Source organism: Halyomorpha halys, unplaced genomic scaffold (genome assembly GCF_000696795.3).
Source record: "Halyomorpha halys isolate HHAL.00 unplaced genomic scaffold, Hhal_1.1 Scaffold170.1, whole genome shotgun sequence".
Lineage (NCBI taxonomy): Eukaryota > Metazoa > Arthropoda > Insecta > Hemiptera > Pentatomidae > Halyomorpha > Halyomorpha halys.
This window is the reverse complement of record NW_027107231.1, coordinates 734,600-748,636: the sequence shown is the minus strand read 5'-3', so window position 1 is coordinate 748,636 and position 14,037 is coordinate 734,600. Positions and strand designations below refer to the sequence as shown.

The following is a 14,037-nucleotide window of genomic DNA, read 5'->3' as shown; positions in this document are numbered from 1 at the left end:
TATATCGATTATATATATTGATAAAAATCGATTATGTATTAACCAAGTACGTCATGAAATAAATATAATTAAATAGCTTAGGAACCGTTTCCATTAAAAATAACAATTCTTTTAAAAAAGAATTTTTAACTCTTTCGTTTAGCAACTGAATTAAGACTTTCTGCTTTCTTGTTGAAACAGTCGATGTATAAACAAATATGCCTGTGTTGAAATTAATGACATAAGAGCTAAACTTTAAGGCACGTGCGTTCGATTCCGGAATCCAGATGAAATTTTTTTGAAAGGAATTTAGTTCTGAAAACGTGTCCCCAATGCTACGCCAGGAACTCAGAATTGATAATTGCACATTACAACACTAATTTATCATTTAGATATTGAACTACTATTAATTATCAAACTATAAACTATTAATCAAAGACTTATATGGTGAGGAATTTAAACAAATAAAATAAAAATTCATAGATTTTTTGTGAAGTCTGGTTAAATCTAAAGTAATTTTTTTTAAATCATTAAACTTATATTTCTCTGCCCATGGCATCACAGCCTTTGGTAGATCTTTCCTCATCCGTTCCTCTTCCCTATGGAATTCTATTCCCTCCTTTATTCGTAGTTCTTATACCCTTCCAATCTTCAAATCTTCGTATCTTCGACAACCTTCTATCCACCCAATTCCGGAAGAATAACAATTTAAAGTTTCATAAAAGCTTTATATATTTTCTGTAAATATGTAAATTAGCAGAAATTGTATCTTTCCGTTTATTATTTTTTAGTTTAATTGTATTTGATTTTTTATATTTTTTTTTCTTTTTTTTTTAACAGAAGTCATCTTATGTTTTATGATATGACATGTGGTTTTATTTAATTTGTTCTGTCATTTTTTTATATAATCTGTTAATTATTGTTGTTTATTTGTATCTTTTCAAATTCATTGTTTTATTTCATTTTTAAAAGTTTTGTAATTTCATCTTTACTCTAAGGCTCTAAAGCCTAATTTTGCCGCCTGTATATTATTCTAAAGAGATCAATCCCAGAATAAATAAAGATTATTATTTTTATTATTATTTAACTCTGAACTTATCGGAATTATAATTATAAAGCATATTATTATTACAGCAAAGTAAAAAAGGACGTTTAAGTAAATTCTTCACTGAAGAAGTAGAGTCAGAGTAGAGTTCAACTTTGATTGAATAAGTGAAATTATTTTTTTACGAAAAAGAGCGTCTTGGTCCAGAGTATAGAAACATAGTTATGGACTGAACAACGAATCGGTAGGATCACAACTATTTAAAAAATATTATCATTGTTAAATACATCTTATTTACTGGATGTATCATAAAGATAAACACCAAACTTTTTTTTCTTTCAACAAATTAAATAAATCCACTTAATTAACTACGGATATGCAGTTGGTAGTGTTCAGGGAACCTATGCACTCCCATCCATCAAGTTGAACAGTAGCAGTTCCGTTCTGACTAAGTATATTAATGGGATCGATGGGGAATAAAATTACAATAAAATATAAACGTTCCATTTATAATTCATAGGTTCCTTCAATGCGCTTGAAATAATAAGAAAATATCGAATAAAAGAAGTAAAGGAAATTCTTTTTATCGTCTGTTTAACATTTCTAATTATAGGGAAAAAGAAAACTGGAAGCTATTGAAAAAAAAAACTGCATGATGCAATTAAGGTATATTACATCGGAATATAGTTTTAATGAAAGTGCAAATATGTTAGTGGTAAAATCCAACAAAGCAAAAATAATATTGTAATTTTTTTAAAATTAGTGAGCAAGATTAATTTTTTTTTTCAGAAAAAAGGAAAACTATAATATACAAAAATATTATATTCTAAAAAAACAACAACAAATTTTAACAGTAATACAAATTGCTCATGCTTTTATTTTATTCACATTATTATTCAATTAATTGGACAACACAAAAAAAATGAACACGATTTTTTTTTTATCCTGTCAATCTTAAACGCACTTCGAAATTAATAGAAAAATTATATTCCAAATTTCTTAATTATACTTCAACCACACAATCAAGAAACCTCATAAATCAAACGTATTCATAAATAGCACACTTATAATTAACTATTATTGCTTTCAATAATTTATTAAAGCTTGACCAAACTAATTTTATTATTTGATTACAGGTGGCGAAGGAGAACAAAAAGAAGATGGTAGAAGACACTGATTGAAAAAAATCATCAAGAGATACTACATAAATCCAACTGCTCAAACAACTCTGTTATTTAAGCTTTAATGTAAATTAGTGGATATAATGGAGGATGTTATGCCCCACAGCGGAAGGGTACAATTAAGAGACAGTCGTAAATCAAAAAGTAATTCAGAAATGTATTATACACATATCAAATATCTCGCTATTAAGTTGTAAAAATTTTAATATTCAATTTAAGTTTTGTTTAGGGGTAAAAATAAGATATGAATCCAAATGACAATTAAAAAAAAAAAAAAAGATAGAAGGCGGCAAGATGATTTATCAATTAAGCAGGTTCATAATTTCTTAACTGGTTTCAAAAATAGATCTGACATCTCCGGTATATCCAAATTGGCTTTTAAATTTTTTAAATGTTCGATTCAAAATATTTACTTATAATTATACAATGAAAAAATTATCAGTATTTTTTATTATGTTGTGAATTATGCATAATTTTAAAAATGTTTGTAATCACTGAGACTATGTCAATGGCCAATATTCCAGAAGAACTATAAATATAGAAAATTTATAGTTACATAATCTTTATAGCTTAGAATTTAATACCGCAATATTAGCTCAGACATAAAAAGTTTATTATACCTGATGGGCAAGAACGCCATGTTTGCGTAACGAAATCATAAAAATGACATAAATAATAACAGCCAATAATTTTAGACTTTCCTTGATTTAGTGTCAACAAAACCGCTTTTAACCTGGATTCGCAAGTTTTTTTTGAATTACTTTAAAATTGAAAGAAAATGAGAAATACATAAAGATTTTTGAGAAAACATTTTCCAACTGACTTGTGAACAAATGTATGACAATAACTCCAATAATATTGTAAATTCAATCAAAATCAGTTTTATTTCGTTTCGATATGTAGACGAGGTTTGAATATTTTAGAAAAGAAAAAAAAGGTAGTTTTCATTTTCTATTCACGTAACAATGTCACTCAGGTTTAATGGACTTTTTTTTATAAATTACATAAGCTATTTATTTTTCTATTTCCAAGATCGCTAAACAAATCATCTTATTAATATCGTTTTTTTTTTTTTACGTCATTAAAATTACAGAAAAAAATCGATGAAAGTTTAAAGGGATGTTTCTAAGAAACAAGATTATCAAATTCATACAAGATGTGTATAGAAAACAATGCATCACAAACCATAATCAAAATTTTTACAAAATCTTTAAAAAAAAAGAAAAAACTATCTTAGGAAGAAAAAGTAACCAAAAATGTATTAAAATAATTCAAAAAAGTCAGATAGATACTGCAATGTAAGTTATATTCGAAAAAGATCAATTAAATATGAACTTAACAATATTTAGAATTTTTTTAATGAGCAACATCCGTTTTTACAGGCGAAAATTATAATAAATAATAAGGTCCGCCTGTAGTACACGTTAATTTTATAAATGATTTTCTAATATCATTAATATATTCCAGAAGGATTGAAGATGTATAACTACACACATAAAACATTTCTGTACGCTACCAAACACGGGAGAAACAAGCATCTAATTGCAAGTTACTGCAACGGAAAGGAGCATTCGTATGCAGCACATTAAAATATGTTCACTTAAGACACATTTTATTTTTATCTTTATACGATTTATAACGTAGAGCTACAAATAAGGACAGAACCAAATGTTAGGACCCCTAACTAACCAAATGTTTATGATATATAAATTTAATTTAATGTTTGCATAGAACGGAGATTAAAACTAAACATATCAGTGGACTCGGTTTAAAATTATAATAATAAAAAAAAATGATATTTTCTCAGTTCTAGATTTTTTTATTTTTTTATTATTAATGATATAAGGAAATATAGAAAATAGGGAATGAGTTGAATTCTTTCTGAAACCCTCGGAATACTTGTTCATTAACACATATGAACTTATTTTAAAAATAATTATTTAAAATGGATTACAAATAAAAAAAAAGGTAGTGTTTTTTTTTTTTTTAAATTAAAATATGTTACTATATATAACGTATATTATTTTAAAAATAATCTTTAAGAAATAAGTAATTTCAAAAACATACAACGCAGCCAGATAAAAATTACTCTAAAATAACGCTCATAAAGAGATGTTCTAACCCTAGATTTTAGATTTTTACAAATTTAACTCCTAATAGAATATTGAGTGCAATGATTATTTGCGGATGATCCGGTGACGAGTATAACTAAGATATTCATTTTTTTAAAACACGTAATGCAAGAATATTTCACATCAACCTGGGTACGATATAAAAATCCATACATTTACCTCCAATAAGCACCTGTAAAAAACTTGTCAGAAAACGATTCAGAAGAATGTATACATAATAGTTAAGTACGACTAAAATGACAATTTGAGTGCCTACAGAGCTCATAAGAATCATAAGCAGGTATGTATACAAGCTATCTAAGGTTGTATTACAACCGTTCCAGCAAAGAAGAGAACGGAGGAGAAAGAGAAAGAACGCAGGAATTCAGCATCGGAAGCCAGTAAATTTCGCTAGAGCTCTCCCTTCCAGGAACTAACGGGGCTCCACCCTTGTCTTAAGAGGAATAATAACATTAAGGGATGTACAATTACCATCTGGATTTGAAAGATATTCTAGATAATCAAAATTTTGTGAAAGAATTTTAATCAAGAAATCGCGTTGTAGAAGTAAAAAAATATTAAAACAGATTAATGTTGTAATTATTGTGTAATCAAGAATCAGATGAATCGTTAGATCAAATGAGAATAGTTATAGAATTTTTTATTGCTTTTGGATATCGAAAATTTCACCGATCCTAAAAAAACACCTGGTTTTCGAAAAAAAGAATAAATCTGTACTGTGATAATTATGGGAAGGGATTTCAAAAATAAAAGCGGTGCGCGCATCACACAACTTTCAGTTACCATCCTAGAAGGCGAAAATTTCATACAATAAATTTTTATTATATACATGTAAATAATGACCGCATTAATTCAAATTATAGTTAGTCAGGGGTGCGGTCACACGAAAACAAAAAATAGGTTACAATTATTTGTTAATTGTTAACATAAAAATTGTTAACCATTTTTTTTCTAGTGACCGCATTCCTGACCATCTTCCTCATAATTTAAATAAAGATTTATTTTAATGTTGCAATAAAAAAATAGTATTTTAGGGTTTATCGAGGTGCGATTAACTAATATCAACTATATTTCCACCAAGAACATAACATTTTAAAAAAATATAGCAAAGCCGTCGACTATATGTTTGGAATCGGGAACCCTCCGCTGTTTCTGAACAGCTGTCTCGATTTCTCCTTTATTCATTTATCAAATTAATCATATACTTAGAGCTAGATTATTTGAAAATTCGACATTTAAGTCCTGTTAAATTATTTCACTGAGGATAAGACCTTGCTGATCAAAAAGATAATTTAGTTTTATACTGATAAATCAACTTTAATCAAAATAGTTAGAGTTGTTTTTAGAAAATTCCAAAAATATGAAAAATCAGTTAAACAAAGTGGCACTTCCAGTAAGCCGATTTTATCGAAAAATATGCTGTCAAATCTCATAGATATACCTACCTTAAATATGCAATTTTAAATGCTTTTTGTTTTTGAGCTAGGTTGTTCAAACAAACTCACACAGATAATTTCGGGTCTCAGTGTACCTCAAAACGTGCATTTTCGTACATAACTCAAATTCGAAATTTTGTAAAATTGCAATATTTCCCCCTTAATTTAAATTCCATTTATAGGTAAGTGGAAATAAAAATAGAAACAACCTCTACATTTATAATCAAAGATATCGTGCGTATTGAAATAGAAAATCAGTTTGACCGAAACTATTTCACAAGAGTACATAGTAGCCAACGCATATCTAGGTTATCTAGACACCGCCCAAGGTTTATCTTGCTAAAATGCAACTTATTAAGCGAGATAAATATTTAATTGATAAAGAGAATGCCATTCAACCGGTACCACATTCCGCACGCTCTGCTTTGGAATGGAATTCCAAACGAATTCAAAATAGTTGGGGCCTAGTAAAAAATTCGGACCTTCACTAAAACTGGACATCTAGTATATCTGGCGTTTGTTTGCTCTGTTTTTCGTAAAAATCCAATTTATTGTGACAGGATCTCCGGAATTCAGACCGCTTCATTATCAGACTTTTTTCGTTTTCTTCCTCCTTTTTTTTTTAATGGCAAAACAAAACAATTTATGGACAACAGGACGCAGCAGAGTGGGGAAGATTGCTAATTAATGTTCTGGTCGTACCCTAACAAATAAGGTAACAATATAACATCATTATAAACAGTTTTTCTGCCACAAACTGAGATAGAAACGAACATTTACGGAAATATTAGTTTCCACAGGCCATTTCTTAGTTCAACATTCGATTTAACGAATTTATATATTTTAACTAAATAAAAATAAATATATAGGAACAACACTAAACACATTAATAACAATAATAATAAATTGTTCATAACATTAATTTTTAAAAATTACAATTTCCAAAGGTTAAACAAAGTGGTAAGGCACTGTGCTAACTCCAAGGACCCGGGTTCAAATTCAAGCGTGGTTCTGATTAAATCAACTCTTTGCACAACCGTTGATCTAGTAGTAACAGTATTTCCATAGAAAGTACTGAACCTCTGACCTTTCATGGGTTGTAGTAGTACAGATTTATTTATTTATCTCCTTCTTTTTTTTTTTTAATTAAGTCGGGAATCAACGTTAACAAAGGGCGAACTTAATAACGACCAACTAAATAAACGTTTTAACCAAGAAGTGTAATAATAAATAGTAAATTTTTTTTGTATTATAGAATTACCATATGGTGTAATCTTTTTTTTGGTATAGTGGAAATGAAATAGCTTTATATTTTTTCTCTCCCACTGAACCTTTGATCGCCATTACTGATATCTTTAATTTTGGTTTGGCCAAGTACTGATTCGATTTCCACCTTTGCTTCATGTTAATATTCATTTACGTTTTAAGAGGCAGTTCCTTGAAACGAATTTGGACAACGCTACATAGGTTCGAGGAGCACAGTAACATCTAGGTAAAAAATAATTATTTATAAAAATAAGAAAAAACAACGGCCTAGTCCCCCCCCCACTAATAATCAATCTACTGGGTACTTCCTCTCTTAACTATATAACCTAGAACTTCAACCCTTGGACGAATTTTTTTTTTTAATTTCGTTCTGTTCTTGGTGTCTTCATTGTTGTACCGTAGACAGAATGCGCCTCGTTGTTCTTAGTAAGTGAAATCTATTTTAATGAAACTATGAAAACATATAGATGTTAGTCAAGAGCAGGTTTCGAGGTCTTAGCCCAAAAATATCTATTTAAGAGACTTCTGAAACATATCGAGGCCATCATGCCGACAAGTACTTCAATATCTTTTTAAATTTGGTGAACATATTTTTCATTTTTTGTTATTTGATTTTATGAGCATTTCAGTTTATAGAACGACTAACTCCATAAAATTAGTTTGTATTTTCAATATTGATTCTATATTATATAGGATTGGATAATTTTTCAAGAGCATATTGGAAATTTTGGCGAATGGTTATATATTAATATTTTTGCCTTATATTTAAAAGATAAAAAGTTCAGAATTCTATAGCGCGAAATATTATCGAAAATACAATTCTGAAAAATGTTAAGTTTGGAGTTGGTTATTTTATCAACCGAAAGGTTTTTTTTTCGTTTGGTAGGTAAAGGGATTTAAGTCTAAGAAAATGTTTTAAGAAAAGAGAAATTGAAACATTTGTGCTTTTAAACTTGTTTGTTTTAGTTTTGTTTATTTGAGGCCATGGATGGCCGAGTGTACTAAGCCGTCGTTTCAGAAGCGGTGCAGATTCGAATTGGGCTGACTTATATTTCGTGGCAGATCCTAAGAATAAATCAGAACTTTGAAATTGGTAAAATATTGGATGATCCGTTTTTCCTTACCTAAGTTGGAGTACATAAGGATGTTAAATAAAATTAAAAAAATTATCAAGCGCCTTATACAAGCATATGTTCTTTAATATAAGAACTTAATTTAACTGAATTTAAATAATAAATTTAAAAAAAACTAATTGTATGTAAGCCCCATTTTTTAATCTTGTTTGTCTAGAAACTGTTCTAGTGGACTTATCTCCTCCGCAGTCAAGACAGATTTATGTTCTAATAGCGTTATCCAATTAAATAGTAATAGAGCAAAATATTTATAAGGGTTAGAACAAACCAATATTTTTAATTAATTTGAAAAAAAAATTAATATGGTAGCAATCGTAATCATATACCATTGTGACTTTAATATAGTATTTATTCAATTCAAGCCAAGGGTATAATTCTTAGTTGCATTCTAACTTAACAATATTTAAGTACTTATATACAAAAATAATACAACAGATTAGAACTTAAAGGAATTTAAAAAACGGTAATATTTTTTTTAGATAAGTATATCTATCGGTAAGATACAGAAGATACCCAGCCTGGCCTTTGAGCTGCTAAAGAGCTATCCGACAGAACGGTACAGGATGGGAGTCACGTCGCCAAGAGCCTTATTAAATATCCTGCATAGCCGAGGGGGGCGAAATAACAAATTGCAGCCGAGAGCTAGAGATTGATCGCCCGGCTACCGGCACATCTTCAGTACCGAGCTGCCCTTTATATTTAGGAGCCAATATCCCAAGATAGATGCTCGTCGGGTTTACACAATAAATATATTGGATGGATCTTACAAATGGTCTCGATCAATCCCCCGCCTCTTGGGAGGTCACGTGGAAAAATATTGGACCGCTATTGGTATTTAATATTCTTATCTTTAAAGCGATTGTTTGAAGAGAATAAAACGTTGTCTAACCAGAAATAATTAGAGATAAAAAAATATATATATTTTTTAAAATTTCATTATTATTACGAGTTAAATTAAATTTTAAAAAATTGCTTAATAGAACAAATAGAATTTAGGCTCAAGTAGTTTGGCTGGTTATGGTCCGTTTATTATTAATTATTAAATAGAATATAAAGAAAATATGATGCCTCATTTTCATTAACCAGGAATGACAAAATCTTTTTAGAATTACAGAAGGAATATGGAGGAAAATTGCAAATTAATGAATACAGGAGAGAACCGAAATATCTTACACTTACCTAAATGTTCAGGATAGATTAACTTATTATTATAATAGTTATAAATTCTAGATAATGCTCATCTGAACATAAAACTCGAGAAAGGTGCTTCAAATTCGTTGCTTTACATATGAAATTTCCATTTGCAATCAAATTTCTAATTTAATTTCACGTTCAACCAACAACCGGTAAAATTTTCGAAATCTAGAAAAATAATTATTATTATTTTAACAGTCATTAGCCAATAAGATACAAATATAATATCGAAACCCAAACTGAAATAAAAATAGTTTTGCAAATAAAACAGTATTATTATTAATATTATTTTATGGTACTAAATAAAAGAATTTTCTGTCCTAATATCCTGGGCTAGGCCTAATCTGAGAGCCATGGGAATTTCTCAGGTTTCTTTTGGCTATCTATAAATTCTATTCTGAAGCTTGTGAGAATGGACCACAGTTTCAGAAAGGGAAACTCAAAATAAATTAGGTATATATAGTTTTTTTAACCATTAAACGCATCTCAATTGAGAAAGAAATTATAGTTTTAGTTCCAATAATATTAGAGAACAATGTTGAAAAGATAATAATAATAATTAATACAATGTATTTTAAACTTGCCAAAGAAACATAATCCTACGGTTAAGTGCACAAAAGAAAATTAGACATTAAAGTAAACAACGATGGGAATTTCTTATTTTTTAACAGAGACTAACCATTACCCTCACGTTCTGGAATGAGAAAGATAAAAGCAGTGGTCGAAAAATGGGCACCTATTTTGACAACCATAATGGGAAAGGTGTATTTAAATATACCGATTGAGAATGATTGACGCCCACGATGTGGGTTAGTCACTCACCTTGTCTGCTGTGCCAACATATGGCAACACATTGCAATTTTTTTTTATATTTATCTAATAATTTTGTAACATTTCTAGTATATCATTATGAAGATTATTTATTTATGTTTATGTGCATATATATTTATTTATCTTACTTTTTCATTTTTTAAATATGTCCTTGGATTAACTAACACAATGATATGGAATCATAAATAACGAGCCTTTCGCTCTTTTAAAATATATTTTTAGAATCAGAAAATGCACGTTATAGCAAACACGTCCTTAAGACTTTGATTTTACATGGCCAAGTTAATTATCTCAACATTTTGTACTTAAATTTTGACTTTAACTTTCGAAAAAGCAGTTTTATAATCAGGAACTCAGTTGAAAAATAAGTGGGTTGGATTGGATATAAGTAGAATCACCAAACAATTAAGGACTCTTCAATTATTTCATCAAAGAAGTTAAAAGGTGGGATACTTTAATAGAGACTGCCTATATTGAACTTTTGGCGGGTATTAGTAATAATGTTACGATTACCTGCGTTGACGGCATTGAACCTCCGGTATAGCTAAGCGTTGTTTTTATTATTATTTATTCGTGATTTTATTTTTTTTTTCAGATTCAGATAGGAAGTTATAAAGTGGAATTGAGGAATATCAGACAAGTCTTAAAAAATTACCTCAAAAACGATAAATAAGAAGAAAAGAAAAACAAACTTCTTTTTAACGTGCACTGCAAGATGATGCACTAAATACAACAGTAAAACTGTAATTTATATTTTAATTAAAACAATTGTTTGTGTTTCAGGTCATACGAAGACAACACACGAGTCAAGAAGGACCGAGCTGAATCCACGCCTCCAATTCACAGAAACTGAAATTTTCTTGTAATCAATAAATTAAAAGAGATTTTTGACATTTATTTTTCCTTCTCCTACTATCCTCTTTTAGGTCACCTAAACCGGTATTCATACTGGTATCATGGATATCGATAAAAACAGTTGGGTTTAATTAAAGACCTGGCTTAAGGCAGATAAGGAGGGAAAACTCTCGAAAGAAGAAGCTATAGCTTGACATGTTAAGAAAGACCCAGAGAGCATAACGCATGACCCCCTCCATAACTTTTATCACGACGTCACATACTAAACCTCATAATAAATCAGAAGATAGGTTTTCAACTCAATAATAATCGATTTAGGCGATTTCAGTAGCTGATTGTCGTCTAAAAATAAACTCTGACAGGATATATTTTAAGTTTTACATGTTTTTTTACAGTCACAGTTTCTAGTAACATTTTTTTTTTTTTTTATAATTTCTATAAATCACAACATAACTAATAAATTGCTTAGATGCTTTGATAAAAAGTAGCGCATGTGATTGAATGAAAACAAAGAAAAATTCAATGATTTTGGTTGTTCAACAAGATCACCTGTCTATAAAGAGAATATTATCCTCCTTTAAGAATACCCTACTCGTCTTAGCTTTGCGCATTAAATTTTCCGTAAACAAGCATTGGATCTGTTTTATTACATCCTAAAGTAGTATAGGCTTTCTAATTTTATTTTATATATTCTGTTAATAATTGTTCTTCATTTTTATCTTTTCTAATTCATTATTTTCATTATATTTTATGATTTATGGTTTATAATTTAATTTTTAGTTCGTATTTTACCCTAAGGCTAGACGCCTGTAATATTATTCTAAAGGGATCAACCCCAGAATAAACAAAGAACATTAATATAATTATTGTTACCGAACAGACTAGATTGAAAGAAAATTATAATTTTAATATAACGTTTGTAGTAAAATAATTGACGTTAAACACAAAATAAGTAGTAATCTAAAAAAGGTATATACGAGGAGAAAATGGTTGGGGTGCGGTCTAAATATAACACAAATAAGTTGAAGTAACTTAACCAACGTTTCGGTCAGAATTTCTAGCCCTCATCAGGGCTATATAACATCATATAAAATTTACTAACGTAGGTTATTTTCTGTTATAACATTAACCTATAGTCTTCTGAGGTACAAAAGAAAAAATATTTTACATCAATTTCATTGATTGAATATTGCCTCCAACACTATTGTGTTGATTAATATCGATAATTATTATACGATTCGGTTTTAGGACCAAAACGGTAGAATAAAATACAAATTTGACAGATAGAAAGGCAATAATCAGTAGATTTAGAACGCGGATTCACCGTTTGGTCTTTCTCACTAAGAGGATACTATGATAATCGGATCAGAAAAATCCGCTTAAGATTTCTTCAACAGTTTGGTAACGAATACACATGTCTATCGGAGTATCAAAATCGTCAAAACTGGTCCATAACAGATATCTTTTAAGCATAACACGATTTTAAATTATGGGTACAGTACAAGAATCAAACTTTTCATATATAAAACTCTGACCTCCTGTCTTAATATTAATTAAGTTTTAGCACAATGTCTTTAGGGTCTCGAAGGAATGTCACAATGAAAGACAAAAAAAGAGCTAAATAATGAGAAATAAATACCAATTGGTTGAATGGTTGACGATCTTTTAAAAAGATTATTGACGAAACCCTTTCATGGCACAAGACACATGGAATATTTGATACTTGCCTTTGAAAGAATAGAACTGTTGCCGAGCATAAATAAGTTGTGTAAGGGTAGAAGGATCCATTCATGGAGTAAATCAAAGAATAAAATGAATTACTATGTTTATACATGTTTTATCCAAACATATATTCAATTGACGTGATTTCCACTGACCACTTTTTAATTTTAGAAAGTGAGAGAGTTGGGCATCATTTTTTTAATGACCCAGACAGAAGCAATTTTTTTTAAAACGAGTTTTAGCTCTTTTTTAATGAATCAGTGAATAACTCTTTAAATGTATTTTCATTGATGGGGTATCATTCATTGATGATTTCTTAACAACGGCAAACCATGCTAGTTTGTTTGTTGCTTAATTTCACACCAAGTTTGAGGGTTTCATGAGATTAAAAATGTAGTTTAATATGTACTATCTAGGTTTATTTTTTCTTAAATTTACAGAACATTTTCTGTGACCAAAACAAGGTATTACATACCAGGACAATATTAAATAAAAAGTATTAACTACATAAATAATCGGGTAATAATTGTTATTACATACTCTTTACTTTGTTCTATACTATTCATACGTTTAGTGTTAAACAACTAGAGATAATAATAATAGATTTTTATTTGAAAAATTGACATTTTAACATAAGAAATTTGATTTTTCTTTTAAGTTTTCAGTTTAAAATGAATATATTTGTTCCAAATCACAAGAAGTGAAACAACCGACAGGTTATTAGATTGAAGTTTTCTTTCAAAAGAAGATCTATAGTCAAAATATTGTCCTGAAATGAGAAAAATATTAGATTTTTTTTTAATATTTGACTAAAAGGATTTAATATTTTTAATTAGGATCTTACGAAAATGTTATAATTAAAACAATTCTAGTTTAAATATTTTTACATACAGTATTTAGAGCTAGTGTACTCTTGTACAGAAAGTACTTGGAATGGAGAAAAAAATTGTCCCGACTATAATTTTAAAAAAAATAGATTTTAAAGTATAGCATAATAAATAATATTTTATTTCATTAACAAAAAATAAATACTTGCACATAATATTAGAATGAATGAAGAAAAAAACGTAAGTTCGAAGTTTCTAACAACAGAATTCTTCCAACAAACTATTTATGATCTTTGACGTGTAATGAGTAATAACAATATTAAACTGATTATGTAAATAATAACCCTTTTGAGATCAATATTGACCTAATATGAGATACTACTTGTTTTGTGATCACAGAAAAAATTCTACCGTTAATGTAATACGTTAAAATATA

General features: G+C 28.8%; 1 protein-coding gene and 1 long non-coding RNA gene across 7 annotated transcripts in view; one reads left to right on the top strand and one right to left on the bottom strand.

Moving 5' to 3' along the window:
- The window catches only part of LOC106678971 (uncharacterized), a 118,366-nt gene extending 107,278 nt beyond the window's left edge, over nucleotides 1-11,088 (top strand). For both annotated transcript variants that reach the window (XR_001342871.2, XR_010842924.1), the window contains exons 4-5: nucleotides 2,161-2,349; nucleotides 10,981-11,088. This is a non-coding gene — a long non-coding RNA (uncharacterized lncRNA). The remainder of the gene's footprint in view (nucleotides 1-2,160; nucleotides 2,350-10,980) is intronic.
- bs (blistered) overlaps nucleotides 1-14,037 on the bottom strand; it is a 417,141-nt gene that overhangs the window by 263,908 nt on the left and 139,196 nt on the right. The window lies entirely within an intron of this gene.